We start from the raw sequence: 9856 nt of genomic DNA, 5'->3' as shown, positions 1-9856 counted from the left end.
GCCTTATTGGCCGGATTGGGGGGCAGTACAGGAAGCTGATTGGTCCATCCTTCACTTCCTGGAGTTTTAAAAGTACGGTTCCCAACAGCTAGCGAGGCTCTTTCTGGCAGCAGCACCTGTTTGCTGTTCTTGGTTTCCAAACCTTATTTAGCATTTTTGAATTGCTAGGTTTTGTGCCGTGGTTTTGTTTATAAATTGTATATTTTGTAAATAGTATTAAATCTGTAGGGGTGAACTGCCATTTTCTTTGGAGTGTTTTCACATTAGGGAGTTAGGGTTAGCGACTATCTTTTGGTTTGTTTATTTCTATTAGGCTAGCTAACACTTTCTGTGGGAAATGGCTTATTTTGTTTATTATGTTGGCCTTGGTTCGCCATGAGTTGTGTCATTTTTTGTTTGTCACTTTCTTTCGTTTAAAATAAATATCATTCTGTTGGAACATCTCGATCCTGGATTTTGGTTTGGGGATCGGAGAGGGAACATGCTAATTTATCTTTGTATGTTGCACCCTGACCCCCTAGACAGGGGCGTAACAGACCAGTACAGTTATAGTACTTTGTACTTTGCCACATTTATCTTCTTCTTAGCAAGTGTCATGCATTCTGCTTCTCCAGCGTTTTTAAGAGCTGTTGATGATGTCAAATGCAGCTTGCGGCCCCACCGCTCTCTAAGCGCCCGATCTCGTCCGATCTCGGCAGCCAAATAGAGCCGGGCCTGGTTAGTACTTGGTAGGAAGACCGCCTGGGAATACCAGGTGCTGTAAGCTTTTTTGCTTGGGTTTACGGGCAGCACAAGCTGGTGTTACTGCCTATTTATTCATAGAAATTGTTCTATATTTTCATCAAATTTTGTTCTTTAATTGCTGTTTTGCTACTTTATTGGTTTGCCAACCATCGTGCTTCATTACTAGTAGACCATGTTACGGTCCTGGCCATATGTGTTGTTTTTATTTTGTTGTTCTTATACGTGCCCTGCCTGATTGGCCGGATTGGGGGGCAGTACAGGAAGCTGATTGGTCCATCCTACACTTCCTGGAGTTTTAAAAGTACGGTTCCCAACAGCTAGCGAGGCTCTTTCTGGCATCAGCACCTGTTTGCTGTTCTTGGTTTCCAAACCTTATTTAGCATTTTTGAATTGTTAGGTTTTGTGCCGTGGTTTTGTTTATAAATTGTATATTTTGTAAATAGTATTAAATCTGTAGGGGTGAACTGCCATTTTCTTTGGAGTGTTTTCACATTAGGGAGTTAGGGTTAGCGACTGTCTTTTGGTTTGTTTATTTCTATCAGGCTAGCTAGCACTTTCTGTGGGAAATGGCTTATTTTGTTTATTATGTTGGCCTTGGTTCGCCATGAGTTGTGTCATTTTTTGTTTGTCACTTTCTTTCGTTTAAAATAAATATCATTCTGTTGGAACATCTCGATCCTGGATTTTGGTTTGGGGATCGGAGAGGGAACATGCTAATTTATCTTTGTATGTTGCACCCTGACCCCCTAGACAGGGGCGTAACAGACCAGTACAGTTATAGTACTTTGTACTTTGCCACATTTATCTTCTTCTTAGCAAGTGTCATGCATTCTGCTTCTCCAGCGTTTTTAAGAGCTGTTGATGATGTCAAATGCAGCTTACGGCCACACCGCTCTCTAAGCGCCCAATCTCGTCCGATCTCGGCAGCCAAATAGAGCCGGGCCTGGTTAGTACTTGGTAGGAAGACCGCCTGGGAATACCAGGTGCTGTAAGCTTTTTTGCTTGGGTTTACGGGCAGCACAAGCTGGTGTTACTGCCTATTTATTCATAGAAATTGTTCTATATTTTCATCAAATTTTGTTCTTTCATTGCTGTTTTGCTACTTTATTGGTTTGCCAACCATCGTGCTTCATTACTAGTAGACCATGTTACGGTCCTGGCCATATGTGTTGTTTTTATTTTGTTGTTCTTATAGGTGCCCTGCCTGATTGGCCGGATTGGGGGGCAGTACAGGAAGCTGATTGGTCCATCTTACACTTCCTGGAGTTTTAAAAGTACGGTTCCCAACAGCTAGCGAGGCTCTTTCTGGCATCAGCACCTGTTTGCTGTTCTTGGTTTCCAAACCTTATTTAGCATTTTTGAATTGTTAGGTTTTGTGCCGTGGTTTTGTTTATAAATTGTATATTTTGTAAATAGTATTAAATCTGTAGGGGTGAACTGCCATTTTCTTTGGAGTGTTTTCACATTAGGGAGTTAGGGTTAGCGACTATCTTTTGGTTTGTTTATTTCTATCAGGCTAGCGAACACTTTCTGTGGGAAATGGCTTATTTTGTTTATTATGTTGGCCTTGGTTCGCCCTGAGTTGTAGTGTCATGTTTTGTTTGACACTTTCTTTCGTTTAAAATAAATATCATTCTGTTGGAACATCTCAATCCTGGATTTTGGTTTGAGGATCGGAGAGGGAACATGCAAATTTATCTTTGTATGTTTCACCCTGACCCCCTAGACAGGGGCGTAACAGACCAGTACAGTTATAGTACTTTGTACTTTGCCACATTTATCTTCTTCTTAGCAAGTGTCATGCATTCTGCTTCTCCAGCGTTTTTAGGAGCTGTTGATGATGTCAAATGCAGCTTACGGCCACACCGCTCTCTAAGCGCCCGATCTCGTCCGATCTCGGCAGCCAAATAGAGCCGGGCCTGGTTAGTACTTGGTAGGAAGACCGCCTGGGAATACCAGGTGCTGTAAGTTTTTTTGCTTGGGTTTACGGGCAGCACAAGCTGGTGTTACTGCCTATTTATTCATAGAAATTGTTCCATATTTTCATCAAATTTTGTTCTTTCATTGCTGTTTTGCTACTTTATTGGTTTGTCAACCATCGTGCTTCATTACTAGTAGACCATGTTACGGTCCTGGCCATATGTGTTGTTTTTATTTTGTTGTTCTTATAGGTGCCCTGCCTTATTGGCCGGATTGGGGGGCAGTACAGGAAGCTGATTGGTCCATCCTTCACTTCCTGGAGTTTTAAAAGTACGGTTCCCAACAGCTAGCGAGGCTCTTTCTGGCAGCAGCACCTGTTTGCTGTTCTTGGTTTCCAAACCTTATTTAGCATTTTTGAATTGTTAGGTTTTGTGCCGTGGTTTTGTTTATAAATTGTATATTTTGTAAATAGTATTAAATCTGTAGGGGTGAACTGCCATTTTCTCTGGACTGTTTTCACATTAGGGAGTTAGGGTTAGCGACTGTCTTTTGGTTTGTTTATTTCTATCAGGCTAGCTAGCACTTTCTGTGGGAAATGGCTTATTTTGTTTATTATGTTGGCCTTGGTTCGCCCTGAGTTGTAGTGTCATGTTTTGTTTGACACTTTCTTTCATTTAAAATAAATATCATTCTGTTGGAACATCTCGATCCTGGATTTTGGTTTGGGGATCGGAGAGGGAACATGCTAATTTATCTTTGTATGTTGCACCCTGACCCCCTAGACAGGGGCGTAACAGACCAGTACAGTTATAGTACTTTGTACTTTGCCACATTTATCTTCTTCTTAGCAAGTGTCATGCATTCTGCTTCTCCAGCGTTTTTAAGAGCTGTTGATGATGTCAAATGCAGCTTACGGCCACACCGCTCTCTAAGCGCCCGATCTCGTCCGATCTCGGCAGCCAAATAGAGCCGGGCCTGGTTAGTACTTGGTAGGAAGACCGCCTGGGAATACCAGGTGCTGTAAGCTTTTTTGCTTGGGTTTACGGGCAGCACAAGCTGGTGTTACTGCCTATTTATTCATAGAAATTGTTCTATATTTTCATCAAATTTTGTTCTTTCATTGCTGTTTTGCTACTTTATTGGTTTGCCAACCATCGTGCTTCATTACTAGTAGACCATGTTACGGTCCTGGCCATATGTGTTGTTTTTATTTTCTTTTTCTTATAGGTGCCCTGCCTGATTGGCCGGATTGGGGGGCAGTACAGGAAGCTGATTGGTCCATCCTACACTTCCTGGAGTTTTAAAAGTACGGTTCCCAACAGCTAGCGAGGCTCTTTCTGGCATCAGCACCTGTTTGCTGTTCTTGGTTTCCAAACCTTATTTAGCATTTTTGAATTGTTAGGTTTTGTGCCGTGGTTTTGTTTATAAATTGTATATTTTGTAAATAGTATTAAATCTGTAGGGGTGGACTGCCATTTTCTTTTGATTGTTTTCTCTTGTTTTCACATTAAGGAGTTAGGGTTAGCGACTGTCTTTTGGTTTGTTTATTTCTATCAGGCTAGCTAGCACTTTCTGTGGGAAATGGCTTATTTTGTTTATTATGTTGGCCTTGGTTCGCCCTGAGTTGTGTCATTTTTTGTTTGTCACTTTCTTTCGTTTAAAATAAATATCATTCTGTTGGAACATCTCGATCCTGGATTTTGGTTTGGGGATCGGAGAGGGAACATGCTAATTTATCTTTGTATGTTTCACCCTGACCCCCTAGACAGGGGCGTAACAGACCAGTACAGTTATAGTACTTTGTACTTTGCCATATTTATCTTCTTCTTAGCAAGTGTCATGCATTCTGCTTCTCCAGCGTTTTTAAGAGCTGTTGATGATGTCAAATGCAGCTTACGGCCACACCGCTCTCTAAGCGCCCGATCTCGTCCGATCTCGGCAGCCAAATAGAGCCGGGCCTGGTTAGTACTTGGTAGGAAGACCGCCTGGGAATACCAGGTGCTGTAAGCTTTTTTGCTTGGGTTTACGGGCAGCACAAGCTGGTGTTACTGCCTATTTATTCATAGAAATTGTTCTATATTTTCATCAAATTTTGTTCTTTCATTGCTGTTTTGCTACTTTATTGGTTTGCCAACCATCGTGCTTCATTACTAGTAGACCATGTTACGGTCCTGGCCATATGTGTTGTTTTTATTTTCTTGTTCTTATAGGTGCCCTGCCTGATTGGCCGGATTGGGGGGCAGTACAGGAAGCTGATTGGTCCATCCTACACTTCCTGGAGTTTTAAAAGTACGGTTCCCAACAGCAAGCGAGGCTCTTTCTGGCATCAGCACCTGTTTGCTGTTCTTGGTTTCCAAACCTTATTTAGCATTTTTGAATTGTTAGGTTTTGTGACGTGGTTTTGTTATAAATTGTATATTTTGTAAATAGTATTAAATCTGTAGGGGTGAACTGCCATTTTCTTTGGACCGTTTTCACATTAGGTAGTTAGGGTTAGCGACTGTCTTTTGGTTTGTTTATTTCTATCAGGCTAGCTAGCACTTTATGTGGGAAATGGCTTATTTTGTTTATTATGTTGGCCTTGGTTCGCCATGAGTTGTGTCATTTTTTGTTTGTCACTTTCTTTCGTTTAAAATAAATATCATTCTGTTGGAACATCTCGATCCTGGATTTTGGTTTGGGGATCGGAGAGGGAACATGCTAATTTATCTTTGTATGTTGCACCCTGACCCCCTAGACAGGGGCGTAACAGACCAGTACAGTTATAGTACTTTGTACTTTGCCACATTTATCTTCTTCTTAGCAAGTGTCATGCATTCTGCTTCTCCAGCGTTTTTAAGAGCTGTTGATGATGTCAAATGCAGCTTACGGCCACACCGCTCTCTAAGCGCCCGATCTCGTCCGATCTCGGCAGCCAAATAGAGCCGGGCCTGGTTAGTACTTGGTAGGAAGACCGCCTGGGAATACCAGGTGCTGTAAGCTTTTTTGCTTGGGTTTACGGGCAGCACAAGCTGGTGTTACTCCCTATTTATTCATAGAAATTGTTCTATATTTTCATCAAATTTTGTTCTTTAATTGCTGTTTTGCTACTTTATTGGTTTGCCAACCATCGTGCTTCATTACTAGTAGACCATGTTACGGTCCTGGCCATATGTGTTGTTTTTATTTTGTTGTTCTTATAGGTGCCCTGCCTGATTGGCCGGATTGGGGGGCAGTACAGGAAGCTGATTGGTCCATCTTACACTTCCTGGAGTTTTAAAAGTACGGTTCCCAACAGCTAGCGAGGCTCTTTCTGGCATCAGCACCTGTTTGCTGTTCTTGGTTTCCAAACCTTATTTAGCATTTTTGAATTGTTAGGTTTTGTGCCGTGGTTTTGTTTATAAATTGTATATTTTGTAAATAGTATTAAATCTGTAGGGGTGAACTGCCATTTTCTTTGGAGTGTTTTCACATTAGGGAGTTAGGGTTAGCGACTATCTTTTGGTTTGTTTATTTCTATCAGGCTAGCGAACACTTTCTGTGGGAAATGGCTTATTTTGTTTATTATGTTGGCCTTGGTTCGCCCTGAGTTGTAGTGTCATGTTTTGTTTGACACTTTCTTTCGTTTAAAATAAATATCATTCTGTTGGAACATCTCAATCCTGGATTTTGGTTTTAGGATCGGAGAGGGAACATGCAAATTTATCTTTGTATGTTTCACCCTGACCCCCTAGACAGGGGCGTAACAGACCAGTACAGTTATAGTACTTTGTACTTTGCCACATTTATCTTCTTCTTAGCAAGTGTCATGCATTCTGCTTCTCCAGCGTTTTTAGGAGCTGTTGATGATGTCAAATGCAGCTTACGGCCACACCGCTCTCTAAGCGCCCAATCTCGTCCGATCTCGGCAGCCAAATAGAGCCGGGCCTGGTTAGTACTTGGTAGGAAGACCGCCTGGGAATACCAGGTGCTGTAAGTTTTTTTGCTTGGGTTTACGGGCAGCACAAGCTGGTGTTACTGCCTATTTATTCATAGAAATTGTTCCATATTTTCATCAAATTTTGTTCTTTCATTGCTGTTTTGCTACTTTATTGGTTTGTCAACCATCGTGCTTCATTACTAGTAGACCATGTTACGGTCCTGGCCATATGTGTTGTTTTTATTTTGTTGTTCTTATAGGTGCCCTGCCTTATTGGCCGGATTGGGGGGCAGTACAGGAAGCTGATTGGTCCATCCTTCACTTCCTGGAGTTTTAAAAGTACGGTTCCCAACAGCTAGCGAGGCTCTTTCTGGCAGCAGCACCTGTTTGCTGTTCTTGGTTTCCAAACCTTATTTAGCATTTTTGAATTGTTAGGTTTTGTGCCGTGGTTTTGTTTATAAATTGTATATTTTGTAAATAGTATTAAATCTGTAGGGGTGAACTGCCATTTTCTCTGGACTGTTTTCACATTAGGGAGTTAGGGTTAGCGACTGTCTTTTGGTTTGTTTATTTCTATCAGGCTAGCTAGCACTTTCTGTGGGAAATGGCTTATTTTGTTTATTATGTTGGCCTTGGTTCGCCCTGAGTTGTAGTGTCATGTTTTGTTTGACACTTTCTTTCATTTAAAATAAATATCATTCTGTTGGAACATCTCGATCCTGGATTTTGGTTTGGGGATCGGAGAGGGAACATGCTAATTTATCTTTGTATGTTGCACCCTGACCCCCTAGACAGGGGCGTAACAGACCAGTACAGTTATAGTACTTTGTACTTTGCCACATTTATCTTCTTCTTAGCAAGTGTCATGCATTCTGCTTCTCCAGCGTTTTTAAGAGCTGTTGATGATGTCAAATGCAGCTTACGGCCACACCGCTCTCTAAGCGCCCGATCTCGTCCGATCTCGGCAGCCAAATAGAGCCGGGCCTGGTTAGTACTTGGTAGGAAGACCGCCTGGGAATACCAGGTGCTGTAAGCTTTTTTGCTTGGGTTTACGGGCAGCACAAGCTGGTGTTACTGCCTATTTATTCATAGAAATTGTTCTATATTTTCATCAAATTTTGTTCTTTCATTGCTGTTTTGCTACTTTATTGGTTTGCCAACCATCGTGCTTCATTACTAGTAGACCATGTTACGGTCCTGGCCATATGTGTTGTTTTTATTTTCTTTTTCTTATAGGTGCCCTGCCTGATTGGCCGGATTGGGGGGCAGTACAGGAAGCTGATTGGTCCATCCTACACTTCCTGGAGTTTTAAAAGTACGGTTCCCAACAGCTAGCGAGGCTCTTTCTGGCATCAGCACCTGTTTGCTGTTCTTGGTTTCCAAACCTTATTTAGCATTTTTGAATTGTTAGGTTTTGTGCCGTGGTTTTGTTTATAAATTGTATATTTTGTAAATAGTATTAAATCTGTAGGGGTGGACTGCCATTTTCTTTTGATTGTTTTCTCTTGTTTTCACATTAAGGAGTTAGGGTTAGCGACTGTCTTTTGGTTTGTTTATTTCTATCAGGCTAGCTAGCACTTTCTGTGGGAAATGGCTTATTTTGTTTATTATGTTGGCCTTGGTTCGCCCTGAGTTGTGTCATTTTTTGTTTGTCACTTTCTTTCGTTTAAAATAAATATCATTCTGTTGGAACATCTCGATCCTGGATTTTGGTTTGGGGATCGGAGAGGGAACATGCTAATTTATCTTTGTATGTTGCACCCTGACCCCCTAGACAGGGGCGTAACAGACCAGTACAGTTATAGTACTTTGTACTTTGCCATATTTATCTTCTTCTTAGCAAGTGTCATGCATTCTGCTTCTCCAGCGTTTTTAAGAGCTGTTGATGATGTCAAATGCAGCTTACGGCCACACCGCTCTCTAAGCGCCCGATCTCGTCCGATCTCGGCAGCCAAATAGAGCCGGGCCTGGTTAGTACTTGGTAGGAAGACCGCCTGGGAATACCAGGTGCTGTAAGCTTTTTTGCTTGGGTTTACGGGCAGCACAAGCTGGTGTTACTGCCTATTTATTCATAGAAATTGTTCTATATTTTCATCAAATTTTGTTCTTTCATTGCTGTTTTGCTACTTTATTGGTTTGCCAACCATCGTGCTTCATTACTAGTAGACCATGTTACGGTCCTGGCCATATGTGTTGTTTTTATTTTCTTGTTCTTATAGGTGCCCTGCCTGATTGGCCGGATTGGGGGGCAGTACAGGAAGCTGATTGGTCCATCCTACACTTCCTGGAGTTTTAAAAGTACGGTTCCCAACAGCAAGCGAGGCTCTTTCTGGCATCAGCACCTGTTTGCTGTTCTTGGTTTCCAAACCTTATTTAGCATTTTTGAATTGTTAGGTTTTGTGACGTGGTTTTGTTATAAATTGTATATTTTGTAAATAGTATTAAATCTGTAGGGGTGAACTGCCATTTTCTTTGGACCGTTTTCACATTAGGGAGTTAGGGTTAGCGACTGTCTTTTGGTTTGTTTATTTCTATCAGGCTAGCTAGCACTTTCTATGGGAAATGGCTTATTTTGTTTATTATGTTGGCCTTGGTTTGCCATGAGTTGTGTCATTTTTTGTTTGTCACTTTCTTTCGTTTAAAATAAATATCATTCTGTTGGAACAACTCGATCCTGGATTTTGGTTTGGGGATCGGAGAGGGAACATGCTAATTTATCTTTGTATGTTGCACCCTGACCCCTTAGACAGGGGCGTAACAGACCAGTAGAGTTATAGTACTTTGTACTTTGCCACATTTATCTTCTTCTTAGCAAGTGTCATGCATTCTGCTTCTCCAGCGTTTTTAAGAGCTGTTGATGATGTCAAATGCAGCTTACGGCCCCACCGCTCTCTAAGCGCCCGATCTCGTCCGATCTCTGCAGCCAAATATAGCCGGGCCTGGTTAGTACTTGGTAGGAAGACCGCCTGGGAATTCCAGGTGCTGTAAGCTTTTTTGCTTGGGTTTACGGGCAGCACAAGCTGGTGTTACTGCCTATTTATTCATAGAAATTGTTCTATATTTTCATCAAATTTTGTTCTTTCATTGCTGTTTTGCTACTTTATTGGTTTGCCAACCATCGTGCTTCATTACTAGTAGACCATGTTACGGTCCTGGCCATATGTGTTGTTTTTATTTTCTTTTTCTTATAGGTGCCCTGCCTGATTGGCCGGATTGGGGGGCAGTACAGGAAGCTGATTGGTCCATCCTACACTTCCTGGAGTTTTAAAAGTACGGTTCCCAACAGCTAGCGAG

At 41.8% G+C, this 9856-nt stretch overlaps 10 pseudogenes; all 10 read left to right on the top strand.

Moving 5' to 3' along the window:
• The first annotated feature begins 647 nt into the window (after positions 1-647).
• Positions 648-766, top strand: LOC137122881 (5S ribosomal RNA; annotated as a pseudogene).
• An 854-nt stretch (positions 767-1620) lies between these two features.
• LOC137122882 (5S ribosomal RNA) lies at positions 1621-1739 on the top strand (annotated as a pseudogene).
• Positions 1740-2596: 857 nt separating this feature from the next.
• LOC137122880 (5S ribosomal RNA) lies at positions 2597-2715 on the top strand (annotated as a pseudogene).
• An 857-nt stretch (positions 2716-3572) lies between these two features.
• LOC137122888 (5S ribosomal RNA) lies at positions 3573-3691 on the top strand (annotated as a pseudogene).
• An 864-nt stretch (positions 3692-4555) lies between these two features.
• LOC137122887 (5S ribosomal RNA) lies at positions 4556-4674 on the top strand (annotated as a pseudogene).
• An 853-nt stretch (positions 4675-5527) lies between these two features.
• LOC137122886 (5S ribosomal RNA) lies at positions 5528-5646 on the top strand (annotated as a pseudogene).
• An 857-nt stretch (positions 5647-6503) lies between these two features.
• LOC137122883 (5S ribosomal RNA) lies at positions 6504-6622 on the top strand (annotated as a pseudogene).
• An 857-nt stretch (positions 6623-7479) lies between these two features.
• Positions 7480-7598, top strand: LOC137122885 (5S ribosomal RNA; annotated as a pseudogene).
• Positions 7599-8462: 864 nt separating this feature from the next.
• LOC137122879 (5S ribosomal RNA) lies at positions 8463-8581 on the top strand (annotated as a pseudogene).
• An 853-nt stretch (positions 8582-9434) lies between these two features.
• LOC137122884 (5S ribosomal RNA) lies at positions 9435-9553 on the top strand (annotated as a pseudogene).
• The last annotated feature ends 303 nt before the right edge of the window (positions 9554-9856 follow it).

This window comes from Channa argus, unplaced genomic scaffold, assembly GCF_033026475.1.
Source record: "Channa argus isolate prfri unplaced genomic scaffold, Channa argus male v1.0 Contig233, whole genome shotgun sequence".
Taxonomy (NCBI): domain Eukaryota; kingdom Metazoa; phylum Chordata; class Actinopteri; order Anabantiformes; family Channidae; genus Channa; species Channa argus.
This window is presented reverse-complemented; position numbering and strand designations above follow the sequence as displayed.